Source organism: Apium graveolens, chromosome 8 (genome assembly GCF_009905375.1).
Source record: "Apium graveolens cultivar Ventura chromosome 8, ASM990537v1, whole genome shotgun sequence".
NCBI lineage: Eukaryota > Viridiplantae > Streptophyta > Magnoliopsida > Apiales > Apiaceae > Apium > Apium graveolens.
Window position 1 is genome coordinate 16,017,160 of NC_133654.1, and position 20,560 is coordinate 16,037,719.

Below are 20,560 nucleotides of genomic sequence, written 5' to 3' on the forward strand. Positions count from 1 at the left end.
TTATCATGTAACTGTGTAGTATATAAACAAAGACATAGGGTTTACACTATAAGTGTTATCATATACGAAAATATTATTCATTGTAACCCTAGCAGCTCTCGTGATATTTGTTCATCACTGAGAGGTAACAGTTCCATACTGTAACATAGTTTATTGTTTCAATAAAGTTTATTTTCTGTTACTTGAGATATTAAAGTTCGATTTGATTGTACTTTACACTGTATTCACCCCCTCTATAGTGTGTGTGTGACCTAACAACAGTAATATAACAAATTATGTAATATAGTTGGCGGGGCCGTGCGAACGCAAGCCCCCTAACACAAATTATGATGTAGGCTCCACCACTTGGGTAGACCTTAGGCAAGAACTCATTCAAAGTGCAATGGAAGTCACTTCCCTAGGCCATGGACCTTAATGATCGCCCATTGACCCCATCCAGGTAAGTAAGTTTTCATGTAGGTCGTATATCTCTATTCATAGCATTGTTGGAAAATTTTACCTTAGATCGGTCGATGTGGGAAGTTCTCAGAGCAGACTTTTGTTACCAACGATAGTGTAAATCTTGTGATGATGTATTTGACTATAATTTCGCAGTGCGATTGACATGTAATTTAAAGTTTGGGAGTTATTTGTCTTAAATAAAAACACGGAATATCTATATCTCCAAACGTAATTTCTTACACCACCGGTACCTTAATGCAGTTTGCGGCCAATGAGTGAAAATAGCTTTGGGTGACATAATAACTCGGTTCATTGAACATGGATCGAAATGAGGTACAATCTTTGTACTTGAATCTGGAAAATAAGAACTTTATTATTTATTGTCGTGCATTCTATTATAAAGGGTGAAATTGAAACTATATTACTTATTGTCATGAAATATTATATTAAAAAGGTGAAATTGAGGCAATATTCGTAAATTATTATAACAAGTTGAATTATATTTGAAGTATATTATCGTAGTCTTAAACTTTCATCTGTAAACAATCGAAATAGCGATTTTTTTCTCCGAAAAAGAGTTTGTGTCCTTTAAAAAATTATTTATTCATTGATTTGGTGGGGGTGTGACAGGCCCGAGCAGTAGTACAACACTTAGGCGACGCATGAAGACCTCAATAGCAAGCTATTGCTAGGATCTTCCCAGATAAAAAAATTAATTTAATATTGTGTGAACCATTGGCTCACATATCAGATATTAAACTGATAAGAACAAATACTACACTTCATCTTAGCCAAAAGGCCGAGAAAGGTATGAATGAACATGCTATCTGACCTTGTTTATATGGATGAGTTCGGCACGTCTACCGAAAAGTATCTCGAGCTGGTACGGAACTCCAGACACATATAAACTACTAATGTAAGCAATGCTGTAAAGCATGGAATAAGATATGAATATAAATTGTTCGAGTACATACAAATTGACTTTTCCCTCGAAAAATAAAAAAATATTAAGCTGTTGGAGTAACTGCATAAAATGTTTTTCCAAATCATTTAATTAATAATATACAAGTCAACTGCTTTTCTATCACTCTTGGTTCATTACGAATTCCTATTCAGTTGCTTGCTACAAATTTTATGCAACCACACCCAAGAAGAAATTTAGTATGTTGCGAGACTTGTGTTTTATTTTCAAATTTAAATTGAAACTTAATCGGGAAAGCAATACCGAGTGACACCTCAAATATGAATGATGCGGAAAAACCGTGTTGTGAGAAACCATATGCCTCTTTAGTTTACACGGTATTTGTCATTGTTTCGAATAATAAAATTAAAAAAACTCCACTTAAGAGGAGAATTAATTTTTAAGCACAATATGTCACCAAACTTAAAAGAAAACGAAACCTTTAACGTGAACAAGATAATGGCGCAGTACAATATATGTGCATGTTGATGTTTGTAATTGTGAATATTTACCTCACCTATCATTTCTTATATTATATTATGATGAATTTATTTAGTGAGAGACTATAAATTCATTTGCGTGTTAATAAGAGTAATTTTTACTTGCAAATATTCAATAGATAGTAATAACTTTAAATAAATGAAGTTTTTAATTGATTAATTCCGAATTTTAGATTTCGCCACCCCAAGTTTAAAATCCCCTTGGTTTACTAGGTTTAATGAAATTCAGTAATATAACAAATTATGTAATATAGTTGGCGGGGTCGCGCTAACGCAAGCCCCCTAACACAAATTATGATGTAGGCTCCACCACTTGGGTAGACCTTAGGCAAGAAAAACAACTAAAGTGCAATGGAAGTCACTTCCCTAGGCCATGGACCTTAATGATCGCCCATTGACCCCATCCAGGTAAGTAAGTTTTCATGTAGGCCGTATATCTCTATTCATAGCGTCGTTGGAATATTTTACCTTAGATCGGTCGATGTGGAAAGTTCTCACAGCAGACTTTTGTTATCAACGATAGTGTAAATCTTGTGATGATGTATTTGACTATAATTTCGTAGTGCGATTGACATGTAGTTTAAAATTTGGGAGTTATTTGTCTTAAATAAAAAACACGGAATATCTATATCTCCAAATGTAATTTCTTACACCACCGGTATCTTTATGTAGTTTGCGGCCAATGTAACACCCCCAGATCCGGGGTCAGGGATCCGGGTCGTCACGGTCTTTCTTTCCACAATATCACTTCACTTAATTAACAATAAATAACCTCATGCTGTGACCCCACACTAACACACACCACAACCCGTTATAGTCTCAGAGATGAAATTGAAATAAGTACAAGTCTTTGAATCCACAATTTAAAAGTTATTACAACCCAAAATGATTACTTGATAAGTTTACAATTAATTGCCATTATCTGCCACAAGTTATAATTATACATAATTGATTCCCAAAAGTAGAAGGTCTGATCTATAGATAGATCTACCTCTGCAGCTATAGCAGCTATGATCTCAACGGGAAGGCGCGAGGCGCTTCCCACGCTCTTGCGCTGGGTCTGCTGGAGTCTGGCCATCTTTCCTAACTGTTGTTGTGTGATGAAAAAAAATTATTGGGAAATTCAACGTTAGGTCACAATCATACACAACATTGTGCCTTGCACAACTCTATAATGGGGAGAATGTATCTCGCAATTCTATTATTTTATGACAGTTCTAATAAGAAGTGCAGTAATAATAATGATAAAAACAGTGATCTCGTCACTAAGGAACTGAACTGAAAGGAAGCAAATATATACATAATACGAGAAATACATAGTTTGATCTGGTCAAAAGTACAACAGTGTTACAGCCATCTGTCCTAAAAGTGATACACAATAGTCTATCTGTCTAGTCAGAAAAAGGGATGCTATATACAAGTCAACTATCCCAGAAAATTGGCTCTTACTAAGGCCTCGACTAACTAGATAACTAGACTATCCCATCGTCAGTCCTGAATCACACACCGGAGCGGGTCAGCTCCCATACCCTTTCCATCGCATGACGGAAGATATAGTCGGCCTGCCACCTGGAGATCTTACCATGCTTGTCCCCCTGAAGCGATCTGAGTCTCGCTCGGGACGTGAGCTCTATCCCGTCAGCTCCCTCCTCAAGGATCGGGGTATAGCAACCCTAGTCTCATAAGCTCGGGTACGCCTACCCGCCCTCTCCGCATCCAACTCCCTCCTGGCCTCATCCAGCCGGGCCTCAGCAACAGCCACTTGAGTCCTCAGTACATCCTGAACATAGTCGTGGGCTAACAAAGACTACCTATGGGCAGGGTCGAGAGGTGGTGAATCCGAAGCTGCTGGGGGTGCCTCCTCGGTCTGCCTAGGCTCGGAAGTATGGGTCTCCGAGCTGTCATTATAGGGGATCCAAGATAGTGGTGGAGGGGTAGGAGCTCTGACCATCGGGAGTGTAGGTAAAGGGGTACCAGTGTACACTACCATAGCTCCGACACGCTCCTCAGCTACTGGGACCTCATTCGGGTCCTCCTCATCTGAAATAGCAATGACCTCTGTCTCTGACTCCTCTGAGGGGTCCTCCTCATCCTCCTCCATCTCAGGCTCCTCCTGATCCTCGACATCTAGCAGTGCCTCATCATGCTCACGCTCGAACATCTCAGGGTCCTCTATCTCATGCGCCTACACATTAAACGAGCTAAGTTACTATCATGATACTTATAAGGGTTCCCGTAAGGGTTTTAACTGTCAGCGCTACTTTAAGTAGTCTGACCATGAACTTGGCAAGAGTTCTTATTATCTTTGTGAGTTTATTATTATACCGTCGCATCATCTCTGAGGTTTATAATGCTTGGCTCTGATATCATTTCTATAACACCCCCAGATCCGGGGTCAGGGATCCGGGTCGTCACGGTCTTTCTTTCCACAATATCACTTCACTTAATTAACAATAAATAACCTCATATTGTGACCCCACACTAACACACACCACAACCCGTTATAGTCTCAGAGATGAAATTTAAATAAGTACAAGTCTTTGAATCCATAATTTAAAAGTTATTACAACCCAAAATGATTACTTGATAAGTTTACAATTAATTGCCATTATCTGCCACAAGTTATAATTATACATAATTGATTCCCAAAAGTAGAAGGTCTGATCTACAGATAGATCTACCTCTGCAGCTATAGCAGCTATGATCTCAACGGGAAGGCGCGGGGCGCTTCCCACGCTCTTGCGCTGGGTCTGCTGGAGTCTGGCCATCTTTCCTAACTGTTGTTGTGTGATGAAGAAATAAAGCAAGAGTGAGCATTACAGCTCGCAAGATAATATATAGTGTAAACAATAACGCAAGTATCTAAATGGATAACTTGCTGGAAACCTTTATCAGGTGTAAGATAATTACTTACTGGATATAAGCAAAAATAAGGGATGAAGTTACCAAATACTTCACTATACTTATATCATTTATAAAGCTATTTGAACTACCACTGTTCAAAGTATTATAGGGTTCAAAAGGTCATTCCATAGATGAGACCACAAGTTAAGACTTGAATAGATTCAATCTTTGAAATATTATTGAATGAAATAAAGTTACGAGATACTTTATTTAGTCCCGATATATATATCCACATATATATCTCTTAAACATTTCATGGAACCTCTGTTATGTGAAGTATGAACAGAGTTTGTAACATCCAATGAATTTTGGAAAGGAAAAGAATTTTGGCATAAACCCGATATCTTGCTGATCAGGCAAAGATACCAATAAGTAACCTTTTCTACTAGTAGATGGATGAATCCCCCACCGGTCATCACCCTGGCCACATAAGGACCTTGTGCTGGACCGCCACCCGGCCTCTTACGTGTTGATGGACTGCCACCCAGCCACTTACACTTTGATAGACCGTGTACCCCGGCCTGTCTCTTATGCCGACTCAATTAGATGGACTTACTTCCCGAACGTTGGGCAAGTAATCAAATTGTTTTCTCAAAACAGCAACCACGTTGCGAATGTAAAATACACCACAGAGCCGGATCCCCCAGGTTTTGAGCGAGTATTTAAATCCCCTTCGAAAGGAGGATCTTAAATATAAAAGAATGAGTTTTGGGATCCGCCCTAACTTTTAGAAATCATTTTGAAAACTCGAAAACATTTTTAAGAATGTTTGGAGTACTGCTGATTTATTAAAATAAATCAGTCCCGATATATTAGAAATATCTGAATATTATTATTTAAATAATATTCTCATAAAGATAATCCTTATAAAAATAATCGAAGTAGAAGTGTTAAAGCTCATACTTGAAATGAATATTAAATAACCAAAGATATACTTATATGAAAGTACTATCTTTATTTGAATAATCGAAAATAAGTTTGATTATCGAAACATTATTCTTTAATAAAATAAAGGATATTATTAAATACTAAGCGGAGTCTTAATACCTCGAATGAATATTATAAATAATATTCATTAAATAAAATAAACGGAGTCATACATCCTCAAATGAATATTCAAATAATAATCATTAAATAGAATAAACAGAGTCATAAGTCCTCGAATGAATATTCAAATAATATTCATTAAATAAAATAAAGTTATCGAATAAACCTTATTCGATCAATAGTTTTGAAAACTATATCCATATATATATAAATATATATATATATATAATATATTCGGAAACATCGACTCCCGGTTTAGAAATATGTTCACCTTGGGGTCCCCTTTACTAAGGGTATATACAAATTACCGCTTATCTCTAGCATGGGTATTATCAACTGAATCAACAGATATATGTATCAAGATTACGAACCAAGCATGCATATATACCATATCACATGCTACAATATATCGCAAGATTTTGCTAATAACAAATATGCATTTATCACAAGACAATGCATATACATATATACATCACAACAACAGTATAGCGGGTGGAAAACTTGCCTGAGCGATTGGGGGTTACAAATGGCTTGGGACGAGTCTGGTAACCTATAAACAACATATAAGTTGGAATTAAGCCAAAGTCACTTATAAATCTATACTTTAACCAATTTAGACTCTAACGCTCGCTTTGCGCTTAACGATTCACTTAAGTCGCTCGAGTACCCTTGGCTCCACCATTTTTAATAAATTAACCATTACGAGTTTTAAGGCGATTCTTTCGCGAGTGTCTTACCAACTGCCTATTACAATTTACATAAATGTTTCATACTCCAATTAGTCTTTAAGGTCTTTAACCTATGTTTCAAAGTAAGGCGAGGGGTAATGGTTCGTTCGCGAAACATCGTTACTTAAAACGGCCGTTTCTCCTAAACCGTACATCGGAATCAAACGAACCACATATCAAAACGAAGCTCGTAACATGAAATATCAAATCATGGTAATGGTCAAAACCTAGCAGTGAGTTCTCGGGTCCTAATGTTAAGAACAAAACAGCCTAAAGTAAATCGGACATTACGACGGCTTGTTTACGCGATTTCCCAAATTTAAAACACTCCAATTTAACCCACAATCAATCCACAATCACAACCCAATCAAAACTCCATCCATACTACATCATAACAGCCCCAACAACTCAACATTAACAATTTATACTTATTCTTAAACTTGAATTTAACTACACTTAAGTTCATTAATCAACAATCCAAGAACTACCACTCCAAAAACTTCACAAAATCAACTAATCTCTACATTTACAACTAGCAAACCTCTCATGAATTATAACAACAAAACTAAACCTAATTACTCAAATAAAGTTAGGGTTTGGAGGGGTTATACCTTCCTTGGAGAGTGGAAAATCAAGAGAATGGCTTGGAATCACCCTTAAAGTCCTCATCCAAGCTTAATCTAAACAAAACTTCAAGAACAAAAAATTTAGTTCTTGAAAAACACTATTCACCATCTTCTTCCATGATTTTTAGGAAGAGATTGTGAATGGTTTAGGAGCTCAAACTTATAGGATATCCATAACTATGCATAAGGAGTCTTGGATAATTACCTTGTGATTTAACAAAGCTTGGAACTAGGATTTTGATTTTTCTTTCTTTGGAAAAGAAGAAAAGCCAAGAGCAAGATGAAGAAAATTAAATGATCTTTGTGTTTTGGGTGAAATGATTGTTGGTTGGTTGTTTTTAGCTTGATTTTGGTTAATTACCTTTTTAACCATGAACTTTGTGTGGTTTTAAATCAACCACACCTCCTTCCCCCTTATGTCATGCTTATGTCACCTTGTTATGTCATCATCCCTTACTTGCCCTCTTCTTATTGGTTTGATGACCTCATCATCCCTGACCTCCTTGATTAACTCCTAATTGTTTGCCTAATGACCGCTGATCTGTTATACGGTTCGCTTATCTTTCGTTCTCGTTTCTCGTTTGAGGGATCATACTCGGGATCTTATTACTTAGGTTCCCTTAACCTTTCTCAATACATTATATTCCTTTTTATGATCCTCTATTAAAATCCTTGAATTTAAATCCTTTTTATCCTGTTACCTTATACTCAATTCTTTCGATATCTGGTGGATTTCCTGGAAAAATCAAAGTGTTCGGATTTGGATTCTGACGATCTTTACATACACTTATATATCATATAGAGTACCAATAAAATCTCAGAATATCCATATAAGAACCCCTATATAGTGTGGCATGAAAAGTTTTCTTGTTCAGAAATATCAGCAAAAACACTATTCATAAGGGTTACAAAAAGTTCAAAATTTTGGGGTTATTACAGCCAATGAGTGAAAATAGCTTTGGGTGACATAATAACTCAGTTCATTGAACATGGATCGAAATGAGGTACAATCTTTGTACTTGAATCTGGAAAATAAGAACTTTATTATTTATTGTCATGCATTCCATCATAAAGGGCGAAATTGAAACTATATTACTTATTATCGTGAAATATTATATTAAAAAGGTGAAATTGAGACAATATTCTTAAATTATTACAATAAATTGAATTATATTTAAAATATATCATCGTAGTTTTAAACTTTCATCTGGAAACAATCGAAATAGCAATTTTTTTCTCTGGCAAAGAGTTCGTGCCCTTTAAAAAATTATTTATTCATTGATTTGGTGGGGGTGCACCACGCCCGAGCAGTAGTGCAACACTTAGGAGACGCATGAAGACCTCAATAGCAAGCTATTGTTAGGATCTTCACCGATAAAAAAATTAATTTAATATCATGTGAACCATTGGTCCACATATCAGATATTAAACTGATAAAAACAGATACTACACTTGATCTTAGCCAAAAGGCCGAGAAAGGTATGAATGAACAAGCTATCTAACCTTGTTTATATGGATGAGTTCGGCACATCTATTGAAAAGTATCTCGAGGTGGTACGTAACTCCAGGTACATATAAACTACTAATATAAGCAATACTGTAAAGCATGGAATAACATATGAATATGAATTGTTCGAGTACATAAAAATTGACTTTTCCCTCGAAAAATAAAAAATAATAAACTGTTGGAGTAAGTGCATGAAATGTTTTTCCAAATTGTTTCATTAATAATATGCAAGTCAAGTGTTTTTCTATCATTCTTGGTGCATTATGAATTCCTATTCAGTTGCTTGCTGCAAATTTTATGCAACCACACCCAACAAGAAATTTAGTATGTTGTGAGACTTGGGTTTTATTTTCAAATTTAAACTGAAACTTAAACGGGAAAGCAATACTGAGTACCACCTTAAATATGAATTATACGGAAAAACCGTGTTGTGAGAAACCATATGCGTCTTTAGTTTACACGGTTTTTGTCATTGTTGCGGAAAATAAAATTAAAAAAACTCCATGTAAGAGGAGAATTAATTTTTATGTACAATATGTCATCATACTTAAAAGAAAACGAAACCCTTAACGTGAACAAGAAAAACTTGTTAGTCGCTAAACACGTGCTAATAATACACGCAACTATACGAGTTCGCAAGTAGTATAGAATCTTTTCTAGTTCGTTCCCATAGAGACTGTATTTGTTAACTAATTAAGTCATGCACCTAGGCAACAATGTATGGTTATTATTCAATGCTAAGACGATAACTTATTGAGATTGTTATTAACTAAGAATTAAACTAATAATTATAACTACGAGAATAAGATCGATTGAATTAATATATATGACAAACATGAGTATCTAACTTCATTAAATACTTCATTTAATAGCCTTTTCATTCTTAACCTTAGCATGCAATGGTGATGATACTAATCAGATAACACGAAACTGATAAACGCCAACTTTCGTTGCAAGAGTATGATACTATCAGACATCCATAAAAGAGATAGAAGCTGAATAGACACTAATTATATTGAGACCCTATATGTCTATAAAATTTGACAACATAACGGTTTAAGCACAAGTTATCTATCTTGATTACACTGGGCAAGTAAGATGGTTAAAATTACCTACGAATCATGCATAACAATACATGAACCTGTGCTAGAATGGCAAGTTCTAAATCCTTAAATTCACTTTCGCTTCATTAAGAATTAACACGCTATCTTATAAGTTCGCGACGCTCATAAGATGAACAAGCACAACCAATACTAGGTTATCAATCAATCACCACACACTAAGGTATTGAACAAATTAACCAAAGAAATCCATAAATAAATCCGCTAGAACCCCACGATAATGATTAGCCCATAATCGGACTCATCATCAATGTGGGTTCCGATGAAAGCATGGTAAAACAAACGTAGTCTTTATAATCAAATAATTAAAACCAAGTACAAAATAAGAGTATAGGTTCAATAAAACAAGAAACGAGCATCCAAGATTACAACTCAAAACAAAGATTCACAAGAATAAACTAGATCGTCTTCGCCTTTGTTGAATTGTGCTATAAGTCTCTTGTCGTCTTCTCCTTGCGCTCTGTCTTGATATATCTTAAAAAATGACCTAAAGTATGCTTATATAGCGGCCCAAGTAAGATAGAAGTCCTCCTAATTGTAAATCAATTAGAATAAGGATTCTAAAATCCCGACTTGGCGCGGCCGCGCGCTTCATCAGCGCAGGCGCGCTGGCTCTCTAACAAATGGACGCGGCCGCGCGCTAGACCAGCGCGGGCGTGCCGTGCTTTTGGAAAAACTTCTGACTTTCTTTAATTCCTGCTGTAATCGAGTTGGCTTCCAGAGCTTTATTCCTTAGACTCCATCCTAACACCATATTAGCATCAAAACAATGTTAATTCACCTGATTCCTCAGATAATGCCTGAAATGCAATAACACTACAAAACACATCAAAAACACAAATAAATTGAGTACAAAACATCAATTCAAGCCTTTATAGAGCATTATAAAGTGTCATAAATTCCACTCAACATACCCCCAAACTTGAATCAATGCTTGTCCTCAAGCATAAACAGACTCAAAAACAAGAGAACAAAAATGCATGAATGCAACTAATATGAATGCAATGATCCCCTCTAGAATAACTCAACCAATCAACAAGCAACACCTCAGCAAATGCAGTTACGCGCATAAAGATCAATTAAATCATACAAATCAACTCACAAACTAAAGACGTGCATGTGTGCAAATGCTTACAGATATATTGCCGCCACTAGATCGACAATCAGGACTCATTACTTATCAAAACAATCGCAAGTTTATAAACAGAATAAAAGCTAGACTCAAAATAACTTATAACACTTCTATTCTTATATCGGAATTAATCATGGATTCATGCTTTTATTTAAACAAAACAAAACACATATGCTTATTTGATCGTACAATGAGTGAGGTCCACAAAAGACTTATACAATAGTACCCATGTAGCGAGCGTTAGGTTAGTGGATCCCAGACTATACAAGCCTTAGGTTACTAGGCACAAAGTCCCCTAAGAACTTAATAACTCAAGTACTAAAGAGCCCACTTGTGATCAATTATACATAACACTTATTCTTCTCTTTTTTTTCTCTTTTTTTCACAATTTCTGAATGAGTGCTTTTCGCTCCATCTCATTCAACCCTAGACTACTCATATAAATATGAGCCGGCTACTAGCCATTTGACACCTAGCCATACAACTAGCAATGAAATCCAATTTTCTCCAATTTTTAAATATCCATGTCTTTTATTATTAAGCGAATATCCTAAATTATAAATATAAACAAGCGGTTAAACCTCGACAAACCAATAAACGATGACTATGATCTAGCACTTAAGCAACCTATAAGACTTATTGAAATACAAGTGTCTCTAGCATGTAAATCAACTTAATACGACTTAACATCTCTAAACACAACATCACTACACTAGCATCAATATCACCAATTAATCGAAAAAATCATCTAAGGGATCATGTTATAATGCAAATGCATGAAACTATATGAGAAAAATAACATAAAATACTAACAAAATATATAAAAAATAAATAAAAAACTACATGGAAAAATATGCAACTATATGAACTAAACTATTATGAATATGCAACTATATGAGACTAAGACAAAAACATATTCCTTCAACTACTACCCCCAAGCTTAAAATATTCACTGTCCTCAGTAAAGGTAATAGTAAGGAATCAGGCATACCTACTGCGAATCAGATCCTCACCCTCAACGGGTGGAGTGTCAGGCATGTCCGGAGGTGGATATACGGAGTCCTCACCAAATACTGGCCACTGGATGTCAACTCCGATGGCTCTAAAAGCTGTCCCAAGTGCCTGGGTGAGATCACGTGCAAACCGACTGTGGATGTCGTGCATCGCATCCATCCTCCGTGCTAGACGCCTATACTACGTCGAACTCAAACCATCTCCCATCTCTGCTCCTGCTGCCTACTAATGCTGCTGCTGCTGCTGCGATGGACCGGCCTCCTCTCTATACTGAGCTCTCCAAGCTGCTCGGAGGGCATGCTGAGAACCTCCCGCTATAGCTGCCTCCATAGGCACACCACCTGGCAGAGAGCATAAGAGTAACCAAGGCCCTTAGGGTCGGGCTTGCCGCCATACCACTCAACCATGCTGTGCAGCGTAGCACTATCAATAGGAGCACTGGGAAGCTGTAGCTGCTCATATGCTGGCCAATGAACACCAACTACCACCCACAACTTCGTCACAACTGACGCATACGAAATAGCACCTGTAGTACTTCCCCTCAAAAATCTCAGAATCCCCTTATAAATCACCATCCCCAACTCAATGTAAACACCCTGCAGAATCTCCCACAACAGACGAGCACGCTCCAAAGTAATCTTATGCACATGTGAAGAAGGCATAATGTTAGCACAAATAAACGAGTTCGAAGCACGTGCAAACCTGTTCATGCACGAAGCAGGGAACGTGGAGTAATCAGTAGTGCCCCTCTTGAACTTCCAATAAGTCTTAGGCACACAGAGAGTTGTAATGATCAGATCCAAATCAAAGTCCTCCGGAGTCTTATCGTTTCATGTGTCCTGACCCACCTTCCTCGCGGGCTGCTCAATCACCCTCCTAATAGCCTCAGCACTGTACTCGATAGTCATCCCCCTAACCACCGTGAAGCCATTCTTCTCCGCCTTTGCGTTAGCATAAAACTCCCGTGTTAGATATATTTGATAATGTCATGTCTAATATGATTTGTGTTTAGTTTTCAGATCTTACTTAAACATGATAAATCAGTACTTAACTGAAATCAGCACATACTGGAAGTCAGAACTTAAGGATATCAGTACTTAAATTATCAGGAGATAATTATCAGAAGATGGATATCAGAACTTAAGTGCGGGAGGACGAACAGTTAAGGAAAGGCTAATTGAAAGGAAAGAAGATCAAGACTAAATAAAGAAGAGATATGCATGGAGAAGAATTCTATGAAGAATAGAATACTTGGAAGAAAAGATATCTGATTGATATATTTTAGGAAGCAGAATTATATTCCATATCAATTAGAACTTATCTTGTAACTGTGTAGTATATAAACACAGACATAGGGTTTACACTATACGTGTTATCATTATCGAGAATAATATTCATTGTAACCCTAGCAGCTCTCGTGATAATTTGTTCATCACTGAGAGAGGACAGTTCCATATTGTAACATAGTTTAATAAAGTTTGTTTTCTGTTACTTGTGTTCTTTAATTCGATTTGATTGTGTTAAACACTGTATTCAACCCTCTTCTACAGTGTGTGTGACCTAACAAGTGGTATTAGAGCAGCTCTGTTAACACACAAACAGTTTAAGATCCAAAAACAATCATGTCTGAAGCAGAAACTCCAACCAAGCCCACCAAAACTGAAGAACCTCCAAAGACTCAAATCCATAGTCGATATGAGGCTATTAGAGTTCCTATACTGAAACCATCTGAATATCCTATATGGAAGGTGAGGATGACTATATTTCTGGAAGCTACTGATCCAGAATATCTTGACAGAATCAATGAAGGGCCTCACAAGCCAACCAAACTCGTTGTTGCAGTTGCAGGTGAAGCAGCAAAGTATGTACCAAAGGAGAAGAGTGATTACACTGCTGAAGATATCCCATCAATTATAAGGATGCTAAGGTACGACACTTGCTGCATAGTGCCATTGATAATGTAATATCAAACAGGGTAATTAATTGCAAGACTGCAAAGGAGATATGAGATGCCTTGGAGATAAGATGCCAGGGAACTGATTCGATTAAGAAGAACAGGAAGACTATACTCACTCAAGAGTATGAACACTTTGACTCAAAGCCTAATGAGTCATTGACTGATATATATGACAGATTTGTCAAACTCTTGAATGATTTGTCACTAGTTGATAAGGAGTATGATCTTGAAGATTCAAACCTTAAATTCCTGTTAGCTCTTCCTGAAAGTTGGGATTTGAAGGCCACAATTATAAGAGACAACTATAATCTTGAAGAAACAACTCTTGATGAAATTTATGGGATGCTCAAGACTCATGAACTTGAGATGGAACAAAGAAGCAAGAGGAAAGGAGGAAAATCAAGGACAGTTGCTCTTAAGGCTGAGGAAGATTCCCCCAATGCAGCTACCTCAAGGAAAGGCAAGGGAAAAGCGCTCATCACAAAGTCTGATACTGAGTCATCAAGTTCTGATAGTGATGATGACTCAGAAACTGAAAGCTTGCCTGAGATGGATGTTGATGAAGAGATGATGAAGCTGTGTGCTCTTATGGTGAAAGGAATCACAAGGATTGCATACAGGAAATTCAGGAAGGGAAAGAAGTTTTCCAGGAAAGGTGCAAGTTCTGATAAGAAGAGTTTCAGAAAATCTGAAGGCAAAGGAGGAAAGTCTGACAGAGGAGATTACTCAAATGTCAAATGCTACAACTGTGGTGAGAAAGGCCACATATCTCCTGATTGCAAGAAAGTGAAGAGTGACAAAGGCAAGGCTCTTGTCACAAAGAAGAAAAGCTGGACAGACACTTCAGATTCTGAAAGTGAGGAGAACTATGCCTTGATGGCAAATGCTGATAGCAGTTCTGATGCTGCTGAGTTAAAGGTACCTCAAACTACTTATGCCTTTCATACTGATGATATTAATGAGTTGAGAACATATCTTAAAACCATGTTTATTAGTTATAGAGATCAAACTTTAATATGTGAAAGATTAACTTCTGAAAAACTTGCTTGCAAAAAGAGGAATGATTATTTAGAAAAAGAGTTAGTCATGTTCCATCAAACTCAGAAAGATAGAGATGATGCTTTCTATGTTAGGGATGAAGTACTTAAAATGAATGAATCACTAAAAACTGAGTTAGAAAAGGAAAAAGAGATTATCAGGACTTGGACTAACTCTGGCAGAACAACTCAGAATTTGTTAAGTAGTGGAAACTGGAAAGAGGGCTTAGGTTATGGAGATGATAAGAATGATAAGGGAACTGTACAAATTGAGCCTATAGTTGTTAAACAAAATCCAAAGATAAAACTTGTTAAGTTTGTAGCTGTAAAGACTGATACTGAGAAATCAGAAGTTAAAGAGGAATTAACTTCTGACAAACTAAAACAGGAAAAGGCAACTGAAGTTAACATAGGCTTAATGACTAAGAAGCAGCTTAAGTACAAGCTGAAAGATGTTAAGAATGTAAACAAGGTAAAGTCACCTAGGAAAAATAGGAATGGAAAGGAATATGTGAATAAAAGCAATGATTATAAGCATGATCCTAATGCTCCTAGAAAAACATGTCATAATTGTGGAAGTTCTAACCATCTGGCTTCTTTTTGCAGGAAGAATAAGAACATAAACTCCTTACCTTCAAAGTCAGGAGTTAAGAGTCAGTCTGTTAGATATAGGCCACAAAATCCTTATTTTCATTGTGGTAGTTTATGGCATTCCATTTATACTTGTAAGGCATATCATAGTTTCTACTATGATTATTATCAAATAAAACCTTCTTTAAAGAAAGTTAGCATTGTTCCTTCTAGTGTAAGTTCTGATTCAAAGTCTGATAGTATAAATTCTGATAAGAAAAATGTTAACATAAACTCTGATGTAAAATCCGCTGCAAATGTTAACAAACTTAATAAGGCCAAAGGATCCAAGCAAGTCCGGGTCCTTAAAACTAATCATTAGTGGTCTTTGTGATTGCAGGGCAATAGGAAAAACATCCTAGTTCTGGACAGTGGATGTTCAGGACATATGACTGGAAATAAAGCCCTGCTATCAGACTTTGTGGAGAAAGCTGGCCCAGGTGTTTCTTATGGAAATGGCAACATGGGAAAAACTTTGGGATATGGCAATATCAATCTGGGGAATGTCATCATTGAAAAAGTAGCTCTGGTCTCAGGACTTAAACACAATTTGCTGAGTGTGTGTCAAATCTGTGACAGAGGTTATCATGTGGATTTCTTTGAAGAACACTGTGAAGTTGTAAGCACATCTACAGGCAAAGTTGTTCTGAAGGGATACAGGCATTGTAACATTTATGAAGATAAGCTTTCAACAGGTTCTTATGGTTCTGCAATCTGTCTGTTAAGCAGAGCATCAATTGAAGAAAGCTGGAATTGGCACAAGAAACTCTCTCATTTAAATTTCAACAATATAAATGAACTAGTCAAGAAAGATCTTGTAAGAGGACTGCCAAAATCAGTATTTGCTCCTGATGGCCTTTGTGATTCATGTCAGAAGGAAAAACAAAGGAAATCTTCATTCAAGAGCAAGACTCAATCATCAATTCTTGAGCCTTATCACCTACTACATGTTGATCTATTTGGTCCAGTAAATGTCATGTCTATTGCAAAGAAGAAATATGCTATGGTCATAGTGGATGAGTTCACCAGATACACATGGGTGTATTTCTTGCACACAAAAAGTGAAACTGCATCTATCTTGATTAATCATGTCAAGCAACTAGATAAATTGGTCAAGGATTCTGTGAAGATCATAAGAAGTGATAATGGTACTGAGTTCAAGAATTTGATCATGGAAGAGTTCTGCAAAGACCATAGAATAAAGCAGGAATTTTCTGCCCCTGGAACTCCACAGCAAAATGGAGTTGTTGAAAGAAAGAATAGAACTCTTATTGAAGCTGCACGAACAATGCTTGATGAAGCAAAGCTACCAACCTATTTTTGGGCTGAAGCTGTGCAGACTGCTTGTTTTACTGAGAATGCAACACTCATTAACAAGCATGGAAAGACACCATATGAGATGGTGAAGAAAAAGAAGCCAAATCTGAAGTATTTTCATGTATTTGGATACAAGTGTTTTGTTCTTAAGACTCATCCTGAACAGCTATCCAAATTTGATTTAAAAGCTGATGAAGGAATTTTTGTTGGATATCCACTTTCCACAAAAGCCTTCAGAGTCTACAATTTAAGAACAAGGGTTGTCATGGAATCTATCAATGTCTCCTTTGATGATAAGAAGATTACTGGACTTGAAGATTTCAATAATCATGATCAGCTGAGATTTGAAAATGAAGACTTAAATTCTGATACTGAAAGTCCTGACAGTCTAACTCCTGATACTGCAAACTCTGATGAATTAAGCTCTGATGTTATTGAAACTGTGGTGACTACTCCAAAGGAAGATGCACCTGTACAGGGGGAGCATACTGAAGATAGAATCACGTCTCAAGAAGCATCAGAACATACAACTGGCTCTTCAAGTTCTGATTCATCAAATTCTGATGAGCCAAGTTCTGATAATTCTGGAAACTCAATTTCTGAAGGATCCAACTCAGAGAGCATAATTTCAGGGGGAGCATTAGAAACTGTTGATAAAGATAGCATGGATCACGGGGGAGCATCCAGTTCTAGAGAAAACCTTCCATCTGCAAGGAAATGGACTAAATCACATACACCTGATTTAATAATTGGAAATCCTGATGCAGGTGTCAGAACTAGAACAACTACTTCAAATGAATGTCTCTATAATTCTTTTCTTTCTCAGACTGAACCAAAGAAAGTGGAAGAAGCTCTTCAAGATGCTGATTGGGTGCAAGCAATGCAGGAAGAGTTAAATGAATTTGAAAGAAACAAAGTCTAGACCCTAGTGCCAAGACCAAAGAACAGATCTGTTGTTGGTACAAAGTGGGTGTTCAGAAACAAAACTGATAGTGATGGCATAATTACAAGAAATAAAGCAAGGCTGGTTGCAAAAGGATATTATCAACATGAGGGAATTGATTATGATGAAACATTTGCACCAGTTGCTAGATTGGAAGCCATAAGGATATTTTTGGCTTATGCTGCTCACAAAAAGTTTACAGTCTTTCAAATGGATGTGAAAAGTGTTTTTCTCAATGGAGAATTGGAACAGGAAATATATGTTGAACAACCTCCAGGCTTTGTAGATTCCAAATTTCCAAATCATGTCTACAGGCTTGATAAAGTACTTTATGGCCTTAAGCAAGCTCCAAGAGCATGGTATGAGACTTTAGCTTAGTTTCTTCTGGAAAGTGGATTTAACAGAGGAACTATTGACAAAACACTGTTCTACCTCAACCATGGAAAGGACTTACTTTTGGTGCATATATATGTTGATGATATCATTTTTGGTTCTACAAATGACAGACTTTGCAAGAAGTTTTCCAAACTGATGTAGTCAAGATATCAAATGAGTATGATGGGGGAACTTAGCTATTTTCTGGGCCTTCAAGTCAAGCAGAATGAAGAAGGCACTTTTATTTGTCAATCCAAGTACACTAGAAATCTGTTGAAGAAATTTGGAATGCAAGATTGTTCGAGTGCATCCACTCCCATGGCCACTGCAACAAAATTGGATAAGGATACTGGTAAATCAGTAGATATTACTGATTACAGAGGTATGATTTGCTCACTACTCTATCTTACTGCAAGTAGACCTGATATCATGTATGCTACCTGTCTTTATACAAGATTTCAAGCAGATCCAAGAGAACCTCACTTAACAGCTGTAAAAAGAATTTTCAAGTATCTTAAGGGTACAACTGATCTGGGATTATGGTATCCTAGAGAATCAGACTTTAAGCTAATAGGTTACTCAGATGCAGATTTTGCAGGATGCAAAGTTGACAGGAAAAGCACAAGTGGAAGCTGCCAATTTCTTGGAGGCAGATTGGTTTCTTGGTTTAGCAAGAAACAAAAGTCAATTTCCACATCAACTGCAGAAGCAGAATACATTGCTGCAGGAAGCTGTTGTGCACAGATTCTTTGGATAAAGAATCAGTTACTGGATTATGGGTTAACGGGTTAACATACTTTAAAATCCCTATTTACTGTGATAATCAAAGTGCTATTGCTATGACAGGTAATCCAGCTCAACACTCAATGACAAAGCACATCAGCATTAGGTACCACTTCATAAGGGAACATGTGGATGAAGGTACAGTGGAATTGCACTTTGTTCCAACAGATCAACAACTAGCAGATATCTTCACAAAACCACTGTGTGAAGCTACTTTTACAAGATTGGTAAATGAACTTGGAATGGTTTCAGGTTCTTTCTCTAAGTCTGCTTAGTTTATATTCTATTTTATCAGATTTTATGATCAGTATTTACAGATATTACTGTCTTTGTAAATTCTGTGCTTAATTTGAAAATTGCTTAAGTACTGATTGTTATCTGATGTTAATTTCTAAACTCTGATAGTGATATGAATGTTTCTGAGACTATTTAATCCAATGAGGATAACTGCGCTAGATGTCGACTGAGTAGTCTTTAATATACTGAAGATCACATGTTGAAGTAATTGTTTATGTGGAAATTTGTTAACACAAGCAAATTCCGATATTGAGCTTAGTTAAAATTTACTTTGTGTATCTTATTACTAAGTCAAAAACTAGAATAGTGCTTCTTATCTGTTAAGCTCTGATGTTAGTAAATCTGGTGAATATTCTAAGTGCTGATAATCCTCACTTATCAAAAGAAAAGAAAAGAAAAGAGAATAAAAATCAAGTACTCCTTTGAGATCTAGAGTAAAAATGTGGAAGGGAAGACCCAAGTGCATTGCTGGTATTAAGTAATATGCATCAGAAAAGCAAAATAAAATTTTCTTGGTGACTTTTTACACTCTATGATTACTGGAGAAATACTCTGATAATAGCATAAATTCTGATAAGCAGTCATGACTCACTTACACTAAGAAGCCACTGTAAAAAGGAATTTCAAAAGATGCATAAAATGAGCACAAAACAGTTGAAGTGGACTCATGCATGAACTCATTCTATAGTAGACTTCAGAATAATAACAGATTTTGAGCAAAGTTCTTAGTTATGCCTTATTTCTAAGATGTACTGAAGTAAATCAGACTTTAATCTTTATCTGATATTTAGCTTATTGCACACACATACACTCCATATGAATGATGAAAATTACTGTGGTGATAAATGTTATTTTAGATGAACAGTTTAAGTGTCAGTTGCATAAATTCTGAGGACAAGTTATGATGGAAGTTCTAATGATTAAGTCCTGAAGAAATGAAATCAGAATTTGTGTGAAGAATTACAGGAATAAAACATTCACTTTTTGAGTTAAGGAGTCATGTTCTGATGACTGTTAAGTTTTGATATAAGTCTAAGTTCTGATATTAAATCCTGATTCTTTACTTGACTTATTTGTGGTTCAATCTGAAACAGTCATTTCTTTAATCAGAATATGTTTGGGTGAGATATAAACAGTCACATAATTTGGGTTAGTGGTACTCATAAATTCACTGTACAGGTTCCAGTATCAGAACCTGTTATTATAGAAGCTGAGAAGGTCTCTTCTCAGAAGGATGCTG

At 36.4% G+C, this 20,560-nt stretch overlaps 4 non-coding genes across 4 annotated transcripts; all 4 read right to left on the minus strand.

The window, feature by feature from the left end:
* Positions 1–288: 288 nt before the first annotated feature.
* On the minus strand, positions 289–447 carry LOC141682294 (U1 spliceosomal RNA). Its single transcript, XR_012559695.1, has one exon. It is a non-coding gene; the product is annotated as a U1 spliceosomal RNA (small nuclear RNA).
* Positions 448–1,057: 610 nt separating this feature from the next.
* LOC141681723 (U2 spliceosomal RNA) lies at positions 1,058–1,253 on the minus strand. The gene has a single exon (XR_012559149.1). It is a non-coding gene; the product is annotated as a U2 spliceosomal RNA (small nuclear RNA).
* Positions 1,254–2,158: 905 nt separating this feature from the next.
* On the minus strand, positions 2,159–2,318 carry LOC141682331 (U1 spliceosomal RNA). The gene has a single exon (XR_012559733.1). It is a non-coding gene; the product is annotated as a U1 spliceosomal RNA (small nuclear RNA).
* Positions 2,319–8,494: 6,176 nt separating this feature from the next.
* On the minus strand, positions 8,495–8,690 carry LOC141681575 (U2 spliceosomal RNA). Its single transcript, XR_012559003.1, has one exon. It is a non-coding gene; the product is annotated as a U2 spliceosomal RNA (small nuclear RNA).
* Positions 8,691–20,560: the final 11,870 nt, after the last annotated feature.